Source organism: Notamacropus eugenii, chromosome 4, assembly GCF_028372415.1.
Source record: "Notamacropus eugenii isolate mMacEug1 chromosome 4, mMacEug1.pri_v2, whole genome shotgun sequence".
In the NCBI taxonomy this organism is placed as follows: Eukaryota; Metazoa; Chordata; class Mammalia; order Diprotodontia; family Macropodidae; genus Notamacropus; species Notamacropus eugenii.
This window is the reverse complement of record NC_092875.1, coordinates 415818478-415842818: the sequence shown is the minus strand read 5'-3', so window position 1 is coordinate 415842818 and position 24341 is coordinate 415818478. Positions and strand designations below refer to the sequence as shown.

At 38.9% G+C, this 24341-nt stretch overlaps 1 pseudogene; it reads right to left on the bottom strand.

Moving 5' to 3' along the window:
* Positions 1-1306: 1306 nt before the first annotated feature.
* LOC140502670 (large ribosomal subunit protein uL23-like) lies at positions 1307-7555 on the bottom strand (annotated as a pseudogene).
* Positions 7556-24341: the final 16786 nt, after the last annotated feature.

Below are 24341 nucleotides of genomic sequence, written 5' to 3'. Positions count from 1 at the left end.
CACAAATAAGATCATAGAGTACTGAAGGCTTTCTTGGCTGCTCTAACTCAAAGTGATCTCTCCCTACTTTTCTTCCATAACACCTTTACCACAAAATTTAGCATTTGAATATATATTTTCTAGTATGATTATTGTTTATGGGAAAATCTTCTATCCTGTTCAGTTACAAGAGCCTTGATGACAGGTATCAAATGCTATGTTTTCAAATTAAATAATTTGCCACCAAGTGGCATGGGGAATAGAGCACTAGACTGAGGTCAGGAACACTCATGTTCCTGAGTTCAAGTCTGGCACCAGACACTTACCAGCTATGTGACCCTAAGTAAGTCACTTAATGCGGTTTGCCTTAGTTTCTTCATCAGTAAAATGAGCTGGAGAAGGAAATGGCAAATCACTCCAGTATCTTTTCCAAGAGAACTCCAAATGGGATCATGAAGAGTCAGATATGACCGAAATGAACAACAACAATTTTCCACTGAAGGAATGAGTTGAAAGCCTTCAGAGCTGTGTGATTCAGTGGTTTTGAAGGGAGAGGACCTGATTTTAAATCTCACCTCTGGCACTTATTACCTATTGTAAAAGCATCTACCCTGACATACAGAGGAAGGCCTGCTATGCAGGTTCTTAGATCTGCTTTTTTAAAAGGAAAGCAGCTTTTGAGGAATCAAAAATCATTTCATCCAAGCACATATTCACTTAGTTCAGGGGAAAAAGTCAGCACCCTGAACTTCAGAGAAAATACAAGCAGAGAAACAAAGATCAACCAACAGACAGGGCTTTCAACTGTCTGACAGATCATCAGACAGATAAGAGTCTGACCATTACATACATAGTTAACAGAGAGAAGCACCAACATCTGGGTTTTCAAAGGGAGGCAGTTAGGAAGGAGGCTCCTTAGCAGCTCTCCAGAGTCTCCTCTGGACAAACAAACACTTCCAATCAATATGCCCCAAAGTAAAACCTGACCTCAGAGTATTTATACACTCTTCAGAGCCAGAGGGTATCACAACACTTGAGAACCAGTACCTCATTAGGAAAAGATGTGGGCCTTCCTATGAATCTCCCCTAATCATACTCCCCTTAATAAGCAGACCCATTAATGGGTGGGGAAGATCTTTAACATCACTGGCATTACACCTATGTGACAAGAAACTCAGTTTCTGCACTTATAAAACAAAGGAGCTTAATTAAAGGCTTCTAGGCTCTAACTCTAAATCTACAGGTGGTATAGCCAAGTTGAGCACCCTACATTTTTTGGGGGGGGAAAACTTTTTATTATAGGTGCAGTGAGACAGCTTGACACAGTTTAGATGATTCCAATTTTGTTGGTAACATCCAAAGCATCATAGTCTGGAACAAGACAGACATAAGCTTTCTTCTCTCCATCAGGCCAGATCAGTGTGTTGACCTTGGCCACATTGATGTCATACAGCTTCTTTACTGCCTGCTTGATCTGATGCTTGTTGGCCTTGATGTCCACAATGAAAACTAGAGTGTTGTTGTCCTCAATCTTCTTTATAGCAGACTCAGTGGTCAAGAGAAACTTAATAATGGCATAGTGATCAAGCTTGTTTCTCCGAGGGGCACTTTTCTGAGAGTATTTGGGTTGTCTTCTTAGTCTTAGTGTCTTGGGTTGCTGGAAGGTGGGGGATGTTCAGATCGTCTTCTTTTTGTGGCTATGGACACCCTTCAACACTGCTTTCTTGGCCTTCAAGGCCTTGGACTTGGCTTCTGTCTTGGGGGGGACAATGGCTTCCTTCTTCACCTTGGTGCCATCTTGGGGGAAAGGCACAACCTACATTTTCAACCTCAGTGGACGTTATTCTCCCTCCCGTTTTCTGTAACGAGTCCGCCAAATTGACCACCCTACTCCTCACACACAATGCTTTATCTTCCATCTTCTTGTCTTCGTACTAGCCATCCACCATACCTGAAATTCATGCCCTTCTTACCTCTGCCTGATAGAATTCCCCTTTGCCTGGAAAATGCCCCTCAAGGTTCACTCAGTGCCTCAGGAGCCCTTATGATACTTCGTCAGAAATCACCCTGACTCTCCAGTAACCATGTAAAAGGGACTCTGTTGGCACTGACCATGGCATCACTTAGATGTTTTGTAAGAAAGTTTTCCACTATGGGATTTGGAGATCAATCCTAATGACCAATGAAATAAGACATTGTCCTTCACTAATACAGAAAACTTAATCACTAATGCTACAAAAATCAAGTTGCAATAACTCTCACTGACACTATTTATGATACCAAATATCTTTTTTTATTAATTTTATTTATTTTCAATGTTCTACAATCACTATCATATAACTTAGATTTCCCCCCCTTCTCCCCTCCCCCTCCTGCCCTGAGATGGTATACAATTTTATATAGGTTCTACACATACATTCTCATCAAATACATTTTCACTATAGTCATGCTGTGTACAAGAATTAAAATTCCCTTGATTTCCAGTTTTTGGCTGCCAGGCCTAGAGGCCTGTGTGGGCTACCCGAGTCTTCTTACCTCATCTCCGAGGTCTTCGGTTGGCCAAAACCGGATGCTCATATGAGAGAAAGGACGTTCCAGAGTCGAACAAGGGTTGAGCTTTATTTCAGGGTCTAGTTACAAGTGCAGGGTGATCTTCCTTAGGAGGAAGAGGGGGAGATTTCCTAAGGAGGCTAAGATCTTAAGGGATTGGAAGTAGAAGTACAAGCGGGGAGAGAGGGGAGGGGAGAGAGGAAAGAAGAGAAGCGGAGCCTACTGTCCTCTTGGCTCCTCACGTGCTAAGAGAGCTTTCAGGCTTCCTCAATCCTACTTAACCTTCAGCCGCATAGTTTGCATCTGAATACCGTGCTGTTAGGTAACTAGGTGTGCCCAGATCCAGGACAATCTCGAGGGCGGGGAGATCTCTCTCCCATTACGTTTCTCACGGGAAGAGGTGGAATTACTCGAGATAGCTCGGTTCACCTCGATCCCCTGCCGTTTCCTGGGGGGGTCTCGTGAGAGCTCTAAGATTTAGAAGCTCCCACCTTTACCCGCCCGAGACTGTCCACACGGAATTGAGCTTCCAATCCCAACATTTGGCCACCGCAGAGAGAGCTGCTACAAATATTGTTGTACATGTGGGACCCTTTCCCATTTTTATGATGTCTTGGGGATACAGTTCTAAAAGCAGTATCAAAGGGTATGCATTTTTTGTAGCCCTTTGGGCATAGATCCAAATTACTCTCCAGAATGGTGGGATCAGCTCAAAGCTCCACCAGCAATGAATTAGTGTTCTAACTCTCCCACATCCTTTCCAGCCTCTATCATTTTCTTGTTCTCATGTTTGCCAATCTGATAGGTGTGATGTGGTACCTCAGAGCTGTTTTGATTTGCATTTCTCTAATCAATAGTGATTTAGAGCATTTTTTCATATGACTATAGATATCTTTAATTTCTTCTTCTGAAAACTAGCTGTTCATATCCTTTGACCATTTATCAATTGGGGAACGACTTGTATTTTTGTACATTTGACTCAGTTCTCTATATATTTTAGAAATGAGGCCTTTGTCACAGACATTAGCTACAAAAGTTCTTTCCCAATTTTCTGCATCCCTCCAAATCTTTGTTGCATTGGGTTTGGTTGTGCAAAACCTTTTTGGTTTAATGTAATCAAAATTATCCATCTTGCATTTCATAATGCTTTCTATCTCTTCTTTAGTCAAAAATTCTTCCCTTCTCCATAAATCTGGTAAATACACTATTCCTTACTCCACCAATTTGTCTATAGTATCAATCTTTATACCTAGATCATGTACCCATTTGGAATTTATTCTTGTGTATTGTGTCAGGCATTGATCTATGCCTAGTTTCCGCCACACTGTTATCCAGTTTTCCCAGCAAGTTTTGTCAAACAGTCAGTTCTTATAGCAGAAGCTGGGGTCCTTGGGTTTGTGAAACAGTAGATTGCTATAATCATTGCCTACTGTGTCTACTGTGTGGTGTTCTTTCTTTTTTTAATCAAATAGATCAAAGGTTTTTCAATTTTATTAGTTTTTTTTCATAAAACCAACTATTAGTTTTATTTATTAGTTCAAAAGTTTTCTTAATTTCATTTTCATTAATCTCTCCTTTGGTTTTCAGTATTTCTAATTTGGTGTTTACTTGGGGATCTTCAATTTGTTCTTTTTCTAGCTTTTTCAGCTGCATGCCCAAGTCATTGATCTCCTCTTTCTCTATTTTATTCATGTAGGCATTCAAAGATATAAAACTTCCCCTAAGAACTGCTTATACAATATCCCATAAAATTTGGTAGGTTGTCTCATTATTGTCATTGATTGTTTCTATGATGTGTTGTTTAACCCATTCTTTCTTTAGGGTTAGATTATTTAATTTCCAATTGATTTTTGGTTTATCTTTCCATGGCCTTTTATTACACATAATTTTTATTGCATTATGATCTGAGAAGGATGCATTGACTATCCCTTCCTTTCTGTACTGGATTGTGAAGTTTTTATGCCCTAGAACATGGTCAATTTTTGTATATGTGCCATGTACTGCTGAGAAAAAGGTATATTCCTTTCTATCCTCATTCAATTTTCTCCAGAGATCTATCATATCTACTTTATCCAGAGTTTTATTCACCTACTTAACTTCTTTCTTGTTTATTTTAAGGTTAGATTTATCAAGTTCAGAGAGGGGGAGGTTGAGGTCCCCCACTAGTATAGTTTTGCTGTCTATTTCTTCCTGCAACTCTCCAAACCTCTCCTCTAGGAATTTGGATGCTACACCACTTGGAGCATACATGTTTAGTAATGATATTGCTTCATTGTCTATGGTGCCTTTTAGCAGGATATGGTTTCCTTCCTTATCTCTTTTCATTAGATCTATTTCGCTTTTCCTTTGTCTGAGATTAGGATTGCTACCCCTGCTTTTCTTACATCAGCTGAGGCACAATATATTCTGCTCCAACCTTTTACTTTACCCTGTGTGTATCCCCCCATTTCAAATGTGTTTCTTGTAAACAATATATTGTTGGATTATGGCTTTCAGTCCATTCTGCTATCAGTCTCTGTTTTATGGAAGAGTTCATTCCACTCACATTCACAGTTATGATTACAATCTGTGTCTTTCCCTTCATTTTCCCTCCTTTTTCCCACCATTTGTGCTTTTAGTTCTCCTGTCTCCCTTCCCCTCCTCAATAGAGTTTTCACTTTTGACCACCACCTCCCACAGTCTTCCCTTCCTTCTTTCAGTCCCCCTCCCTTTTACTCGCCTTTAACCTTACTACTTCTTTCCTACCTTTTAGCTTCCCCTCCCCTTTCTTCCCCCTTCCTCTCCTACTGCCTATAGAGCTATGTAGATTTATATACTCAATTAAGTTCATTGTTCCCTCCTTGAACCAAATCAAATGAGAGTGCTTCTAAAACAATGCTCATCTCCCTCCCCTCTTTTCCTCTACTATAATATAATTTTGTACTTCTTCCTGTGATGTAATTTACCATTTTCTGCTTCCTCCTTTTCATATCTCCTACTACAATCCCTTCACATGCTTGAATCACATTTTTATCACCACATCATTTACTTTATACCCATTCCCTCTATCTATGCATATCCTTTTTATATTTCATAATAGATGTACAATTCTCAAGATTAACAAGTATCATCTTCCCTTATAGGGAGGTAAACAGTTTTCCCAAACTGAGTAACAAGTTTTCCTTTTCCCCTGTTTATCTTTTTATGCCTCTCTTGAGGTGTTTGAAGATCAAATTTTCCGTTGAGTTCTGGCCTTTTTGTCAGGAAGGTCTGGGAATCTCTTATTTCTTTGAATGTCCATCTACTTGCCTGAAATGTTATGCTGAACTTTGCTGGGTAATTGATCCTTAACTGTAGTCCCAGCTGCTTTGCTTTACAGATTATCATATTCCAATTCCTTCGATCTTTTAATGTACAAGTTGCAAGGTCCTATGTGATCCTGACCTTAGCTCCTCAATATTTGAATGGTTTCTTTCTGGCTGCCTGTAGTATTTTCTCCTTCACTTGATAGTTCCGGAATTTGGCAACAATATTTCTTCGTGTTTTTAGTTTGGGATCCTTTTCTGGAGGTGAACGGTGGATTCTTTTGATGACAATTTTGCCCTCTGGATCTAGCACTTCTGGACAGGTTTCCTTGATGGTTTCTTGGAACATATTGTCCAGACTATTTTTTTTCATTGTGGCTTTCTAGTAGGCCAATAACTCTTAAATTTTCCCTCTTGGATCTATTTTCCAGGCCAGTTGTTTTTCCAGTGAGGTAATTTACATTTTCTTTTATCTTTTCCTTCTTTAGATTTTGTTTGACTGATTTTTGATGTCTCATAGAGTCATTAGTTCTACTTGCCCAATTCTAATTTTTATCAAATTGTTTTCTTCAGTTAACCTTTGCCTCACCTTTTCCATCTATCCAATTATTCCTTTTAAGGAATTATTTTTCCAGTTAGTTTTTGTACTTCCTTTTCCATTTGTCCAATTTTCCCAGTTAGGTTTTGTGCTTCCTTTTCCATTAGTTCAATTTTCCTTTTTAAAGACCTATTTTCTTCATGGAATTCTTTTCTCATGCTTTTAAAATCATTGGCCAGTTTCTCTTCTATTTTCTTCTTCAGCTGTTACAGGAGAGCTCTTTGTAACTGTGAGCAGTTCATAGTCCCTTCTGAAGTTTCAGATGGGAGTACAGTCTCAATACTGACCTTTTTGGTATTTGTGTTTTGGTCCTTTTCTGTATAGAAAGATTCTACGGTCTTTTCATTGTTGCTTTTCTTCTTCTTACTCATGATGATGATGCTTTGTGTATTGTGGCCTCTGGTTCTTTCAGCTAGAAACTGGAGAACCTGGTGTTGAAGTGGCTGGTGTAAGAAAGCAAAGAGCAGATGTCTTTTTTCTTTTTGTTTTGTGTTTCCCTAGATTAGCCTTATGGCTAGCTTGTGAAGTGTGGGGGAGGAGTGGTCTGGTCAAGGGAGATCTCCTCAGCTGAGCTAGAGCAAAGGCAAGATCAGCACATCATGATCCCAGTTGCCTTCCCATTTTCCTTGGAGTGCTGAGGCACACCTGGTTCCTAGTGCAAGGCTCCATCCCCCCTGGGCTCCAGATCTGCTCTTGGTTGGTTTGCTGAGATGGGGCTGTTGCTACAATATGAGGAATATTCCTAGCCTCAGGTGCTATGAGACTGTTTGACCCTTATGCTGATCCCACTGATCCAGGATTTTTCTGGGGAAGTATTTTATGGTTCTTTCAAGGTCAACAAGGGGAGGGGGAGAGAGCATTTACCAATCACTTTGCCATTATGACTCCCAGAAGTTCAAGTAGGTGATTTACAGACATTTAATTTGCAAGCTGATAATCTCAAGAGCAGCTGTGGCTGATACCTGGGACTTAGCAGCTGTCACTCACTTGGCTCTGTTGGTCTCCCACTGGGCTGCCATTCCACTTTTCTGCAGTGCTGCCCTATGGGTGCCTCAGGGGCTTTCCTGCTCGGCCTTGCTGCAGCAGGATGTGCTGTGCTGTATGCTGTAGGTTCTTCCACACCCGTAGAGCAGATCCTTCCCATAGACCTTCCAGTCTGTCCTGGTCTGTGAATCTGCCACAGTCTGTCTCCTATTGGATTCTGTACCTCCAAAATTTGGTCAGATTCTCTTTTTAGAGGTATCTGAAGGAGTATGTCTAAGAACTTAGGTGAGTAGTTGCTCTCACTGCTACATCTTGGTTCAACTCCCTTTACCAAATATATTGATCACAGATTTGGTGATATGATTGTGTAGTCAGATATGAAGAACTGACCCTTCATGATGGTAAATGATAGACAGGTCTAAGGTTTAAACAAAGTCTCATGGGAAGACCAAAAACTTTTCTCTAGAAGTATCTTCTGTGGTTTTGACTAAGATGAAAGAAGTGCAAAGGTTACGTTGGCAAGATTGTCTCTTGCAAATGCTCTGGTCACAGGACCAGCCTAATTTAATGATTCCCAACTTTAGGCCACCAAAACAATGGAAAAAATAATTGAACTCAATGTGCTCTGTTAATGAACAAACTGCTGCTCTTATTCAAAAAATGGCTTGGACAAAAAAAGAAGGTGCTGAGAAATATGCACTGATCTTTGGCTTCTTAGGCATCTCTTTCCATTGTCTTCTTTCTCACTATAGAGGATCACATATTTGATGTATAGGCCAAATTTGGGGATACCTTTTTGGCAAGGAGACTCAAAATTTCATGATCAACTACTGTGAGATTTTTTTTTCAACATTCATTCAGAAGATTTTGAGTTCCAATTTTTTTTTTGGTCCCTTCCTTCCTTCTCTCCCTCCTGTCAAAGATAGCAAGCCATCTGATATAGGTTATACATATGCAATTATATTAAACATTTCTATATTAGCCATGTGAAAGAAGAATCAGAATAAAATGGAAAAACCACAAGATGGAGAAAAACAGAGAAAATTGTATACTTCTATCTGCATTAAGATTGCATGCTTCTTTGTCTAGAAGTGGATAGCACTTCTTTTTTTTTATTAAATTTTTTATTTAAATTTATTTATTTAAGTTTTCAACATTCATTTCCACAAAATTTTGGGTTCCAAATTTTCTCCCCATCTCTACCCCTTCCCCCAAAATGCTGAGCATTCTAATTACCCCTATCACCAATCTGCCCTCCCTTCTAACATTCCACCCTTCCCTTATCCCCATCCTCTCTTTTGTCCTGTAGGGCAAGATAACTTTCTATACCCCATTACCTGTATTTCTCATTTCCTGGTTGTATGCAAGAACATGAACAGTTGTTCCTAAAACTTTGAGTTCTAACTTCTCTTCCTCCCTCCCTTCCCACCCATCCCCTTTGGGAAGGCAAGCAATTCAATATAGGCCATATCTGTGTGGTTTTGCAAATGACTTCCATAATAGCTGTGTTGTGTAAGACTAACTATATTTCCCTCCATCCTATCCTGCTCCCCATTTCTTCTGCTCTCTCTTTTGACCCTGTCCCTCCCCAAGAGTGTTGACTTCAAATTGCTCCCTCCTCCCATTGCCCTCCCTTCTATCATCCCCCCGACCCTGCTTATCCCCTTCTCCCCTACTTTCCTGTATTGTAAGATAGATTTTCATACCAAAATGAGTGTGCATTTTATTCCTTCCTTTAGTTGAATGTGATGAAAGTAAGCTTCATGTTTTTTCTCTCACCTCCTTGCTTTTTTCCTCCACTGAAAAGTCTTTTATTTGCCTCTTTTATGAGAAATAATTTGCCCCATTCTATTTCTCCCTTTCTCCTCCTAATATATTTCTCTCTTACTCCTTAATTTCATTTTTTAAGATATGATCCCATTCTATTCAATTCACCCCGTGCTCTCTATTTCTCTGTCTCTCTGTCTGTCTCTGTGTGTGTGTGTGTGTGTGTATGTCCACCAAGAAAGTGACCTTCTATAGTCTTCTTTTTTTCCCTTTTTTGGGCATTTTCCCAACCGGTTACTTGACTTTTAGGTCCTTTGTCAAGAGTAGGGTATACTCTGGGAAGCTGTAAGATCTCAGTTCCTTCAAAGTGGCACAATCAAGCGTGTACACTGGTCCAGGAGGAGGTAGAGATTTTTGTGCGCAGAATCTTAGCAGTTTCCTCTCCACAGCCACCTGGCCTCCAGTTCCACCAAGCCAGCACTGGGGGGCTGGGATTCAGTCAAGCTGTGGGGGCAGGGCCGCCATTCAGTGCGAGACAAAGACCGCCTCCCTCAGGACCTCTACACAGGGCCGAGGTAATAATTAGCTCCTCAGTGCCCCCAGGGGTGCTGTGGGGGCTGCTGTGGGAACTGCTGCTGCCCACCTGATGTGGCCTCTAAGGCTGCTGCTTGTGGCCAGAGCTATGGGATGATCCTTTTCCCTTCCTGGCCAGCTGAAAAAACCCTGTCACTGACCTTTGGGGCCTGTGGGTTGAGGGATCTGCGAACCTGTTGCTGCTGGGACTAGGGATTCCTCAACTGGAGATTCCACCCCGGAGAGCCGCAAGCCACGCGCAGCATGGCCAAGGTGCAACAGATGTTTCCCGTGGGCGTTTCAGGTCACCCTGGGCTGGAAATCTCCTCCACTCTGTTGTTCTCCACTTCTGCTGTTCCAAATTTTGTTCGATAGCATTTCTTTTTATCATGAGTCTGTTGGGATTGTCTTAAATCATTGTACTTCTGAGAACAGCCAAGTCTATCAAAGTTGATCATTGCACAATATTGCTGTTACTATACAAAATGTTCTCCTGTTTTGCCTCACTTCACTCAGCATCAGTTCATGAAAGTCTTTCTACTGACTCATCATTTCTTTAGCACAATGGTATGTCATTATACTCATATACCACAACTTTTTCAGCTATTCCCCAATTGATGGGCATCCTCTCAATTTCCCATTCTTTGCCATATGGTCAGATTCTCTTTTTGTTGTTTTCTGGTCATCATTTTTTGTGGGAGTGGGGTGGGACTTTTTCCTTTCTTTTAAATTTGAACTCTGCTCCAAGGATGGCATGGGCCCTATCTCTGGTTTCTTGTGTTAGTGGCTAGGCCCTATCTGTTCACCTGCTATTGCACTTATGTTGCCCTGTGGCCCATGGTGACTGGTGCCTGGTGTCCTACTATGGGGGGGGGGGATGGGGGTTGGCTAGTGCTACTAGAGACTTCTGGCAGCTTACTTGATGTTGAGCTGGGGTCCTAGTGGTGGTGTCTGACATGTGTTGCAGTCCAGGTGTGGTGTTTCTATGTTTCCTCATGGCTATACTGAAACACATGGCAGTCAGACCTCTGGAGGCTGCTTGTTTGCTTAGGCACCCATGGGGTAGGTGTCTACCTCTTTGCCTGGGGCTGCACTGAAGCATGTGGTGGTTCTTAGGGCTGGAATCTGCCAGTTCCCATGGTTCTGCTAAGGTACTTGGGGGTTGGGGGGGTCCTAGTGTTAGCATTTGCCTGTTTCACCACACTGGGGCTCAGGATCTCCTGCTGGTTTGCAAAGGTGGGGCTTGCTGCTGGTTTATTGGGATGCTTCCTAACCTGAGCTGTTTTCTCCTTTCACCCAAATAAAATGGACCTTTCTTGCTGATTCTCCAAGTTTCTTGAGCTAAAAGAATATTTCACCCCATCTTTTTGCTGTTTTTTTCTGTCCTAGGATTTGTTTTGGAGTTCTATTTTGTGATTGTTTGGAGGTGAGTCTGAGAGAGTTGCCAAGGTTTACTACTTACTCTGCCATTTTGACTACCCCTATGTTTCACTTCTTAAATATGGTTCTGTCTTGGGACCTCTTCTCTTCTCTATTCTTTTATTGCTTGAATACACCTGTCATCTTATGCATATGACTCCAAAATCTATATACACACTCTTCTCTATCTCCAGAGTGCCAGTCTCACATCACCAGTTGCCTGTTTGACTTTTCTAAATACATATCCTGTTGGTCTCCTCAATTCAAAATGTCCAAAAGAAAACCCATTCTCTTTGTCTCCAAATTCATCCGTCCTCTAAATTTCCCTATTTCTGTCAAGGAAAATGTAATTCTAGTCATCTAAATTTGTAACCTCAGAATCTTTCTTAAATCTTTTTCCTTCTTTGTCATGCATTTTCACCCAGTTACTAAGTATTGTCAATTATATCTTCATAACATCCCTTGCATCTATCCCTTTTTGATTACTCACATAGCATTCATTCTAGGTTAGACTCTTCTTAACTTTTACCCCTCCATATAGCTGCCAAATTGATATTCCTAAACAAGTCTGACCATGCAGTTCCCCTTTTCAAGAAATTCCAGTGACTTATTGGGATTTCCAGGGAAATTTTCCATCTAATGTTGAATAAAATCTGACCTAGGTACCATTATTTGCAGATTAGGAAAGATGAAATGAAAAACATAATACGAAGTATGCCTGGAATTCTGAAATTATTAGAAAGTCATTGAAGGCAAAGGTCAAATAGATCTGTGCTTGTAAAAGTAGATTGGTAACAGTCTGGCTCCATATTTAAGTTCATTCATAAAAAAAATGAAATGTATCTAGTCACATTCCCTTGAAAAATTAACTATTATAATAACATCTGTTCAAACCCACATAAATAAATAAGGACTCCAGGAGTCCTATGGCATGAGAGGATTCTTGTCAAGTCCTCAACTTTCTATAAGTAAACTGCAAGGCAACATAATCAAAAAGAAAAAAGTGATTGTGCTGTTCTCTCAGGTGTTAAGGCTATAGATGGAGTGTCATGTTCTGTTCTGAGAGCCCCATGTCTGGAAGGACACTGACAGGCTGCAATAATTCTGATAGAAGGTAGTCAGGATGAGAAAAGAGAAGCAAGGTTAAGCAAATATTGATTTGAGGGATTTAAGGAAATTGATTTAAGACTAGAGAAGAAGAAAAAATGTTGGTGAAGTGATAGAAATCTTTCAGTGAATGACTATCATGTAGAAGAGGAATTGGCTTCCTTTTGCTTGGTCCTACAAAACAGAGAGAGGAATGATGGGATGGACAGACAGTCTGATTTAAACTTGATACAAGGAAAAGCTCCTAAAATATTAGAAGTATGCAAATGAAGGGGTTATACTAGATGATCTCTGAGGTTCCAAAGTTATGTGCATCTTCATTGACTTGATGCTTTTATAATTATGCCTTCAGAATTTTAATGATGACATGGAAGGAAAATTATTTTCCCTCAGTTGGTTTCCTAATCTTTCTCCTACCTTAATTTATTTTGAAGGCCCTGTGAGGCCTATTGTCTGTGAGACAATATGCATATAAATTTGGGTGCTCCTCAGGGAGACATTTGGGTCATGAATGACTTTAATGGAATATTAGGACAGTTTCACAGGTGAATTTCTAAAACTTCTCAGTGGGTGGAACTAAAAGCAGTAGGTAGAAAGTGATCGATGTAAGGGGCTTGATGTAAAGTTAAACCTTATAATAAGTACAGCTATCTAAAAAGAGAATAGACTGCCTCAGAAGACAGGACTCTCACCCTCAGTAGAAATTTTCAAGTCAAGGCTATAAATCTCTTGAAGGATGGGCTGAAGAAAAGTCTCTTGTTCAGGTGTAGGTTGAACCAGATAACCTTAGAGATCCCTTCTTACTCTTGAGATTCTATGTTTCTGGCAGTGAGATAGATTGCTTTGAGAGACAGTGTGGCTAAGAGGAGGATGTAAGTCCACTTGTTGGAGATGTTATAGAAGGGAGTCCTCTTGGACTAGATGAACTATAGTGTCCCTTCCAACTTCAAATGTTTGATTTTCTGGGGAAAAAAAACCTGTCTCTGATAACTAAGATCAATTTGTCCTTATGAGTTTGAGGTTCTCTCTGAAAACTAGTTAATACCTAGAGCACTCTGAGCAGCTTCAAACACAGATTCAACATCCTCAATTACTTCTTGATAGGTTTTTCTTATGTTGAAATTCCAGAGTTCATTCCACTTTCTTATTTCACAATCCTAGTCCAGGACCTCTTGTACCCTCTCTACCATATAAGTCCTTCTTGCCCTTTCCACTTGAATGAAAGGATATTCAAATGCTAGCAGCAGGAACATAGCAAGAGATCTCTCATGTCACACATTTTCAGTTTGTGATTACTTTTGCATGCTCAACTCAGGTTTATTATTGGAAAAACAGACAAAGACTTTTTTATTTTATTTACATGCTAGTGTACTCTAAAATTTCTTGCTGCTGTTTACCACCATTACAGTGGAGAAAAGAGAAGGATGACCTTAGGCAATCTCCTTTAAAGGCATCCTATTATGGGCAGCATTTTCAGACATGCTGTATGAATAAAACAACATGCTTTGGAAATGCATCTGTAAGGAATTGTGTAAGCATAGTTCTATGAATGTGATGAAAAGCAGTTTATCTTTAGAAGGGGAGAGTATCTCTTGCAAATTCCACACCATGACATAAGCTACATTTTGTAGAATGCCAGTTTCTGGTTCCCTTCTTGAGTTATACTGTTGAAGTCCCCCATTCCACCAAATATCTCATTTACAATAATAGTATCTATTGTCTAACTGAACAATACTGCAAACAGCTTTGAGACACACCCTATTCTTTAGGAACCAACAAATTTTCAATAAGCCTTGGCAGGATTTCATGTAACTTTGTGTCTCTCCATCACTTCCTGTACCACAAGATTGAAATGTGGTCAAATGTTTATTTCCATAATTTCCAGTCTCCAATTTTTTCTCATACATTTGGAGTCATTTTTATTAGTGGGAAGTTAGGCTAGGTTCCAGAAAATGATAACTATTCTGCCCACAAGAAGATTTCAAAAGATGACATACTTATTTTACCCATTTTGGAAGCCTCAAGGATGGAATATATGAGTTAACTCTGGGAAGTGAACTCTGTTTCTTTGCCCTTTAGAAAAACCATTTAAGGATTGGTTCTTAAAATGTCCTTGGAGTTTCATGCCATGATGAATTCTTTAGTTGTGAACTGGAGATCACTTAGCATGATTTCTGTTCTAGATGCCTTTGAACTGGGCACAGATTTTGCCAATTTGAAAGTTATTCTTTGTGCTAAAATAGCTGCTGTAAGGGGACAGTAACTCACCCAGGTCATGAAGAGACAGCATATTGCAACTTGAGTGAAATGAAATGGTTACCAGATAGTCTGTGTCCTTTCCAAAGATCTGAATGTATTTTTGAAAAGTAAATTATTAATGAGAAGGCTTACATGGGCTTGAAAGTGACTTGGTAAGATGGGAATTATGACTGGAATACAGCAACAGAAGGGTGTGTCTTTGGGCACTGCAGGGACCAGGGTGACTTTGATTACCCATAGTTATCTATTTTATCTTTTGGAATTGTCTCTGTCCCTTTGTTTAATTAAGAATTCATCTCTGACCCAGAGTTATAGCACAATTTCTACTTCTTTTCTAAATTTTTTATGGCATGATCTTTAATATTCAGGTCACATATTAATTTAGAGTTTATTTTAGAACATAATATAAGATGTTGGTTTAGGCCCATTATCTGCCATCTTACTTTCTAGTATTCCTAGCAGTTCTTATCAAGTAGGGAGGTCTTTCAGAACTAATTAATGTTTTCTGTTTATTAAACATTAAGTTGCCAAGTTCAAGTATTTTCAGTTCTTCCTTTTTTACTCTATTCTGTGGGCCTGCTTTTCAAAATTTAATGACTACTTAATGTTATTTACAATTGATTGCTGCTTTAAAATATGAAAATTCTATTCTCCACCACTCTCCCACTCCCATTATTTTCCTTGATATTATGAACTTTTTAATTCTTCCAGATAATTTTGTTAATATTTTTCCAGCTCTCCAGAGCATCCTCTAGTTGGTTTGCTAGATATGGCACTGAATTTGTAAATCTTGCTCCTTTTGATTATATTGGCATGACTCAGTCATGATCAGAGAATATTACTCCAGCTGTTTAAGTTCTTTATTTCTTTAAGGAACACCTTGTAATTGAACCTATATCATTATTCATTATGCTTTGGTAGATTGACTTCTAAAAATCTTTTGCCTTTTGCAATTATTTTAAGTGGGGATTCCTTTTACAATATTGTCTCCTAGATTTTGGTATCATTCCAAATAAATTCAGGTAATTTTGTGGATTTCCTTTGTAGCATATAACTTTACTAAAGTTATGAATTCTTTCAATTAATTTCTTTGCTAATTCCATAGGATTTTCTATACAAATCTGTCACAAGAAACAGGGATGGATCATATCATCTTAGAATTAGAAATAGCCTCTAAAAACATTTGTATTATTCATGTGCATTCATTAATGTACCACATATTTTAAGAAACCAGGTTTAAAGAAATTTGATAGGAAGAATCAACAAGAAAACAGTATTAAAGTACTATATATTTTGAGCTTGAAGGGATCCTAAAGATTATTTGGTTTAGTGCTTCTTTTTTCCCTATAAATATATTTAATTAAAGTTTTCAACATTTACCTTCACAAAATTTTGAATTTCAAATTTTTTCCCCATCTTCCTCCTACCCCCATCCCAGGACAGCATGTATTTAGATTGCCCTTTCCTCCAATCTGCTCTCCTTTCTATCACCTCTCACCCCTTATCTACTTCCCTTCTACTTTCCTGTAGGGTAAGATAGGTTTCTTTATCCTATTGTTTATATATCTTTTTTCCTAGTTGCATGTAAAAAGAACCTCTAGCATTCATTTTTAAAGCTTTGAGTTCCACATTTTCTCCCTTTCCCTTTCCCCACCCACCTTCATTGAGAAGGCAAACAATTCAGTAAAGGTTATACATGTGTGGTCATGCAAAACGTCTCCATAACAGTGATGTTCTGAAAGACTAACTATATTTCCCACTATCCTATCTCACCCTCCATTTATTCAATTCTCTCCTTTGACCTGTCCCTTCACAAAAGTGTTTGCTTCCAATTACCCCTTTCCCCAATTGGCCATCCCTTCCATTATCCCCCTTCTCTTATTCCCTTCCCCCCTGCTTTCCTGTAGGGTAAGATAAGCTTCCATATAAGCTTCCATACCCAAGTGAGTGTATATGTTATTCCCTCCTGAAGCCAAATCTGAGGAAAGGAAGGCTTACTTATTCCCCCTTACCTTCCCCTTCTTCCCCTCCATTGTAAAAGGTTTCTCTTGCCTCTTTTATGTGAGATGATTTACTACATTCTATCTCTCCCTTTCTTTCTCCTAGTACATTCCTCTGAACCCTTAATTTTATTTTTTAGATATCATCCCTTCATATTCTGCTTATCCTGTGCGCTCTCTCTCCCTCTCTCTCTCTTTCTACACACACACATACACATATGTATTCCCTCTAGCTATCCTGATACTGAGAAAGATATCATGAATTACAAATATCATCTTTCCATGTTGGAATGTAAATAGTACATCTTTAATAAGTCCCTTATGGTTTCTCTTTCCTGTTTACCTTTTCATTCTTCTCTTGATTCTTATATTTGAAAGTCAAATTTTCTATTCAGCTCTGATCTTTTCAACAAGAGTGCTTGGAAGTCCTCCATTACCTTGAAGTTTCATTTTTTTCCTCCTGAAGTATTATACTCAGTTTTGCTGGGTAGATGATTCTTAGTTTTAATCCTAGCTACTTTGATCTCTGGAAGATCACATTTCAAGCTGTCTGATCCCTTAGTGTAGAAGCTACTAAGCCCTGTGTTATACTGATTGTCTTTCCACAATACTTGAATTGTTTCTTTCTGGCAACTCCTTGAACTGAGAACTCTGGAATTTGGCTACAATATTCCTAGGAGTTTTCCTTTTGGGATCTCTTTAAGGAAGTGATCAGTGGATTCTTTCTATTTCTATTTTACGCTCTGGTTCTAGATTATTGGAGTAGTTTTCCTCGATAATTTCTTAAAAGACAATATCTAGGCTCTTTTTTTGATCATCTTTCACGTAGTTCAATAGTTTTTAAATTATCTCTCCTGGATCCATTTTCCAGATTAGTTGTTTTTCCAATGAGATATTTCATATTGTCTTCTATTTTTTCATTCTTTTGGTTTTGTTTTATAATTTCTTGATTTCTCATAAAGTTATTAGCTTCCATTTGTTCCAATTATTTTCTTCAGTGAACTTTTGGACCACTTTTTCCATTTGGCTCATCCTGCTTTCTAAAGGATTCTTCTCATTTGGCTTTTTGGACCTCTTTTTTCCATTTGGGTTAGTCTAATTTTTAAAGGTATTGGTTTCTTTAGCATTTTTGGGGGGGTTTCCTTTAGCAAGCTATTGATTCATTTTTCATGGCTTTCTTGCATCATTTTCATATCTCTTCCCAATTTTCCCCCTACATCTCTTACTTGATTGTCAAAATCCTTTTTGAGCTCTTCCATGGCCTGAGACCCATTCATATTTTTCTTGGATGCTTTACATGCAGGTGCTTTGACTTTGTTGTCTTCTTCTGGCTTTATATTTTGATCCTCTTCATTATCAATGATGTAAGAAAATACCTCTTTACCAAGAAAGTAAGAATCTATAGTCTGTTTCTGTTTCCCCATTTGCTCATTTCCCCAGCCAATTACTTGTCTTTTGAGCTTTCTTAAAGGGAGAGTTCTAGAAGCAGCCTCTGCTTCAGCAGACAGACCATTCCCACTGACCTTTGAAGCTGTCTTTAGCATTTGTGAGTTGAGACATCTAGAATTCACAGCAGGTACCTGAGAATACATCCCCTAAGACCTATGCTTGCTCTGTCCATGCAGACATGTCCCACACTGACCTGCACTCTGCTCCTAGCCTGGTTTAATAGACCCTTCATGTGGACCTTCCATATTGTCTTGGGCTGAAAATTTGCTTCAGTCTCTTAATTTTTGGCTTCTACTGCTCTAGAATTTGTTCAGAGTAATTTTTACAGGTTTTTTGAGGGGTTTGGGGTGAGAGCTGTAGCAGATCCCTGCTTTTCCTCTTTCATCTTGGCTTCACTCCCCCTAGTTCAGTGCTTCTTAAACTGAGGTTGTGACCCACAGTCTAAGAAGTACTGAAGGGGTCATGAGTTGAAAAAGTTTAAGAAGCTGTGATTCTAGTTCAGCTCTCTCATTTTATGAAAAAAAGGTGAAGAAACTGAATCCCAAAAGGGTTCAATGACTGCTCAAAGTCATACATGTAATAAGTGACTAAATTGGGATGATTTTGTGGTGTGATACTTTAAAAGGAAGAAGATACTCAAAAACACAGTTCTAACCCTATAATTATAAATAATTCTATTGAGCAAGAAAGGAGGAGGTACTCAAAGAAATAAAATAGGGTGACAAGAAGAGTTGCCACCTCAAGAAGCACTTATTAATCATCTGTTATTGGGACTCTCTGCTCTAGAGATACAATGAAAGGAAAAAGTTCCTGTTCTTGAGGTGATTACAGTTTAAAGGAGGAGAAAACACAAGATCTATACAGGATCAACTAGAAATAGTCACAGAGTCATGGCACTAAGATCTTCATATAAAAAATGAATGTAGCAACACATAGAGAAAAACAAATTGAAAAGTGATAAAGATATTAAGGAATAGAGTAAAAAATAAATACAATATGAGATTTAAGAAAAATGCCAATGACAATAAAATGGTCATTTTCATATGTCTGGTACAAAAACAATGGAGAAAGAATTTTTTGGAGCAGACTGTTGAATATAAGCTGATGAAAAAAGACTAAGCAAAGCTATTCCATTTCTACTTTTTCTTTACCAATGAGAATATTCTTCAAACTATATAAGGTAAAATAAACATTATTATTATGATGTGGCATGGTTATTTTGTAATGTTATTTAGATCTTCCCTGCCCATTAATAGGCCTCAAGTACCATTTGTTAATTTCTATTCAGGCACTTGGTCAGCCTGCCATCCAGTTCTGGAAAGTGTACAAATACTCTCAGATGAGATTTTACTTTGGGGCTTATTTTTGGAAGAAGGTTTGTATACCAGATGAGACTCTGGGCATCTGCTAAGGAGCCCCCTGACTGTGAAAATCCAGATGTTGGTGCTTCTTTCTCTGGTAAGTATGTATGTATGTATTGCTTATGGCCAGATAGTTAGAAGCCCTGTGTATTGATCTTTATTTCTTTGTTTGTATTTTCTTTGAAGTTCAAGGTGCTAACTTTTTCCCACCTGAACTAAGTGGATGATCTATGTGCTTGATTAAAATGATTGTTGATCTCTCAAAAGTTGCCTTTCCTTGTAGTAAAGCAGATCAAAGAACCTGTGATAGCAGGCCATCCTGGATGTGTCAGGTTGCTTGCTTTTATATATCTAGGTTTGGTTTTGCCTCTGAGATACTGGTTTTATGATGCTAAGCAAATCACTTATCAGAGCTCTACATAATTCTTTAGGACTATAAATTGCATATAAGGTGCCAAATGGGTAATTATTTATTATCATTAGTTATTATTAGGAAGGAGTTCTCTATATCAAAGAAATCATTGCTCTAATCCCTATACCTTTTGGGAATCAAATATGATTAATGTACAGATTGATATTGGACAGGGCAAGTGAGGAGCAAGTAGTTTTAAAAGGTTTCAAGTTTTCATGATAAGGAAAGAAACTGTATGTTATCCTAGACCCATTTGTCAGTATGCTATGAAGAACTCTTAGGAATAAAAGAGGTGCTGGAAAAATAAGCTGATTTTTTTTTTAAAAAAGAGGAAAGGTATATTCAAGAAATTATGAACTGGTAAACCTGGCATACATCCTCCCCCCTCCAAAAAAAATCTTGAATGGATTATTGAGCTGATGGTTTGTGAATACTAGGGAAGTGGTAACTATACGCACCATGTCACAATATCTCCAAGAAGAAGCCAGGTCAAACTAATCTCATTTTTTCTGGTAGGGCTATTGGTAGATCAGGGAAATGTTATAGGTACAGTGTACCTGGAATTCAGCAAAACATTTGGTAATGTCTCTTATGACAAATTTGTGAAAAAGATGGAAAAATATGAGCTAGAAAATGCCACTCTTAGTGCATCCTCAGAGATTTTTAATAGTTGAATAAATGTACCAAAGTGTTAGTTGCTGGAATAAAAAATGTCAAGCTGGAGAAAGCCCTATAGTATTATGTCATAGGATTCTATCCACAGCCTTGTTGGTCTCAATATTTTTATCAAAGAGTTATATGAAGATAAAGGTGGCAGGCTTGAGAAAACTACAGGTGTTCCAAATTTAGAAGTCATAGTTTGCCAGGCCTAGAGGCCTGTGGGCTACCCGAGTCTTCCCTTACCTCTATCGGAGGTCTTCGGTTGGCCAAACCAGATGCTCGTATGAGAGAAAGGACGTTCCAGAGTCGAACAAGGGTTGAGCTTTATTTCAGGGTCTAGTTACAAGTGCAGGGGAATTCTTCCTTAGGAGGGAGAGACGAATCTCCCAAGGAGGCAAAGATCTTACAATAAGAGATTGGAAGTAGAAGTATAAGTGGGGAGAGAGGGGGAGGGGAGAGAAGAAAGAGGGAAAGTGGAGCCTTGTTGTCCTCACCACTCCCCGCCCCTCCGCCCAAGAGAGCTTTCAGGCTTTCCTGATCCTACTTAAGTTCTCCAGTCGCATAGTTTGCATCTGAATACCGTGCCTGTTAGGTGTGCCCAGATCTGGGACAATCTTGAGGGCGGGGAGAGCTCTCTCCCATCACGTCTCTCACGGGAAGAGGCGGAAATACACGAGATAGCTCGGTTCACCTCGATTCCCAGTCGTTTCCTGGGGGGTCTCGTGAGAACTCTAAGATTTAGAAGTTCCCACCTTTACCTGCCCGAGACTGTCCACATGGAATTGAGCTTCCAACCCCAGCAATAGTTAATACATGAGGTGACATAAGAAGTACTATAAAAGATTTTGGCAGACCAAAATGATGAGACAAAGGCAATAAGATCATATTTAGTAGTATTATGTATTCCTCTGCTCTTGGGTGTTTAAAAGTCAGCTATAAGTTCTATCATAACATTTATTTGTAAGAAAAAGACTTAAAATTTTAGCGTAGTATAAACAATATGACCCAACTGAGAGATCTTACTGCCAAAAACAACTAGTGAAATCTTGGGCTGCATCAACTGAAGAATGAGGAAGGTAATAGCCTTCTGTATTCCACATTCATTGGAACATATTTGTAACATCATATTCTGTTCAGGGCAGTATATTTTAAAAGGTGTATTAATGAATTAAAGTGAGATTAGTGGAAGGACAAGAGGATGGTCAGGGGATTGAAAATACTGTATGAACAATGACTGAAATAGCTAGGATATTTGACCCAGAGATTAAAAAAATCAGTGGAGATATGATAGTTGCATTTAGGTCTGTAAGGTGGAAAAAGGATTAGAGCTAATCTGCGTAGTATCTCAAGGTAAAACTAGAATTATTGAGTATGTTACAGGTAGGCAGATTTTTAACTTGACATATTAGGAAACACTCTCCAAAAGGGACCTTGTTAGTTATCTTAAGATCAACAACAAAAATGTCAAAAACATAGAGTACTGGCCCTGGGGTCAGGAGGACCTGAGTTCAAATCTGACCTCAGACACTTGACTAATTGGACATGGTGTACAATAGAGAAGCAAGAATTGAGGATGACTAAACTGATGAACTAGGTAACTGTTAAAATAACAGTGCCATAAAAAGAATTTAAATTTGAGGATGAATAGTTTTGAGATGAAATAAATGATTTCCATTTGAACATGTTCAGATTGATATTCCTCCAGAACCTGTAGGAGGAAATGTCTAACAAACAATTGGCAATTTGGAACTGAAATTCTACGGAATGATTAGCATCTTATATAGAAATTTTACAGCAATCTGAATAGAGATGAGAACTGAACCAACAGAAGCTTATGGGAGGGTAGGGATGGAAGAAAAGATTTTGTTTCAACAAAGCATTGAGGAAAACCTAAACAGTCAGTGAGGGATGAAAATGATTCAGAAGAGGGAACTGGAAAGGAGTAGTCAGATCAGTAGAAAGATAATCTAGAGAGAGCAAGATCATAGAAACTGGTAGTGGAGAGCTATCCAGATAGAAGGCAGGGTTGATCCTGTCAAATTCTTCAGAGAGGTGAGGGAAAATTAGAGTTAAGAAATGATCTATGGGCTTAGGAATTCATTGGTATAATTTATTCAAGAGTTCATTGAAAAGAGCAATTTTACTTGTAATGTGGAGGTGAAATCCATATTATAAGGGGCTGTAAATGAATGAAAAGTAAAGAAGTTGAGAAATGAGTATGGATAATTTTTTCTAGGAATCTATTCAGGAAATGGAGAAGAAATATAGGATAATAACTTGATGGGTTGGCAGGGTCAAAGTGAATTTTTAGAAACAAGGAATATCTGAACATTTTTGCAGGTATTAGAGGAAGGAGCTAGTGGATAAGAAGAAATTTAAGAAGAGAAAGAGAGAAGGATTAATGGAGAAACACCTGTAGAAAATGGGATGAGATGAGAGCAAGAACATAAGTGGAAAGGTTAGTCTTAGCAAGAATACTCATTTCATCATTAATTCAGTTTAGCAGTATACAATTTCAAGCACTTGCTTTGTACTAATGATTGAGCTACCAAACCAAAACAATTCTTGACCTAAAGGAAATTACATTTTATTAGGGGGAGAAAGCCTTTTAGTATAAATAGGCAAAAAAAAATATACACTAAAGATAAAATAAATATCTTGGGGCTTTAGGGAAACAATAATAGCTGGGAAGAACAGGAAAGCTATCTTATAGGAAAGATCATATGATCTGGGTTTAGAAGAGTGCTAAGGATTCATCGAGGTGAAGAAGCTGAGACAAGAGTAAAGGAGGAGAGAGTGGGGAGTATACACATAAAGGAAAAATATAAACTATTTGAAGGGTGTGTGTGTGTTTGTTCTTTGTTGCTGAAGAAGACCATGCCATCAGAGAAATGATGGATGACGTGACTTGAACTTGACTTTGTTTTGAGTGAGTGAGGGTTGTGCAGGTGACCAATCTCACTTCTCCTCTAGAGCCATCTGAGTCCAGTGACCAGATATTCATCAGGATGACTGGAGATGACCCAAGATGAGGAAATTGGGGTTAAGTGACTTGCCCAAGGTCACACAGCTAGTGAGTGTCAAGTGTCTGAGGTGAGATTCAAACTCAGGTCCTCCTGACTCCTGCACTGGCACTCTATCCACTGCACCACCTAGCTGCGCCATTTGAAGGGTATCATTTTTTAAAAAAATTATTTATTTGTTTTAAGTTTTCAATACTCATTTCCACAACATTTTGAGTTCCAAGTTTTCTCCCCATCTCTCCCCTTTCCCCACCCCAAAACGCTGAGCATTCTAATTACCCCTATCACCAATCTGCCCTCACTTCTAACATCCCTCCCTTCCCTTATCCCCATCTTCTCTTTTGTCCTGTAGGACAAGGTAAATATCTATACCCCATTACCTGTATTTCTTATTTTCTAGTTGTATGCAAGAACAATACTCAACAGTTGTTCCTAAAACTTTGTTTCAACTTCTCTTCCTTCCTCCCTCCCCACCCATTCCCATTTGGAAGGCAAACAATTCAATATAGGCCATATATGTGTAGTTTTGCAAATGATTTCCATAATAGTCTTGTTGTGTAAGACTAAGTGTATTTCCCTCCATCCTATCCTGCCCCCCATTACTTCTATTCTCTCTTTTGACCTTGTCCCTCTCCAAGAGTGTTGACTTCTAATTGCTCCCTCCTCCTACTTCCCTCCCTTCCATCATCCCCCCCACCCTGCTTATCCCCTTCTCCCTCACTTTCCTATATTGTAAGATAGATTTTCATACCCAAATGAATATGCATTTTATTCCTTCCTTTAGTGGAATGTGATGAGAGTAAACTTCATGTTTTTCTCTCACCTCCCCTCTTTTTCCCTCCACTAAAAAGTCTTTTGCTTGCCTCTTTTCTGAGAGATAATTTGCCCCATTCCATTTCTCCCTTTCTCCTGTCAA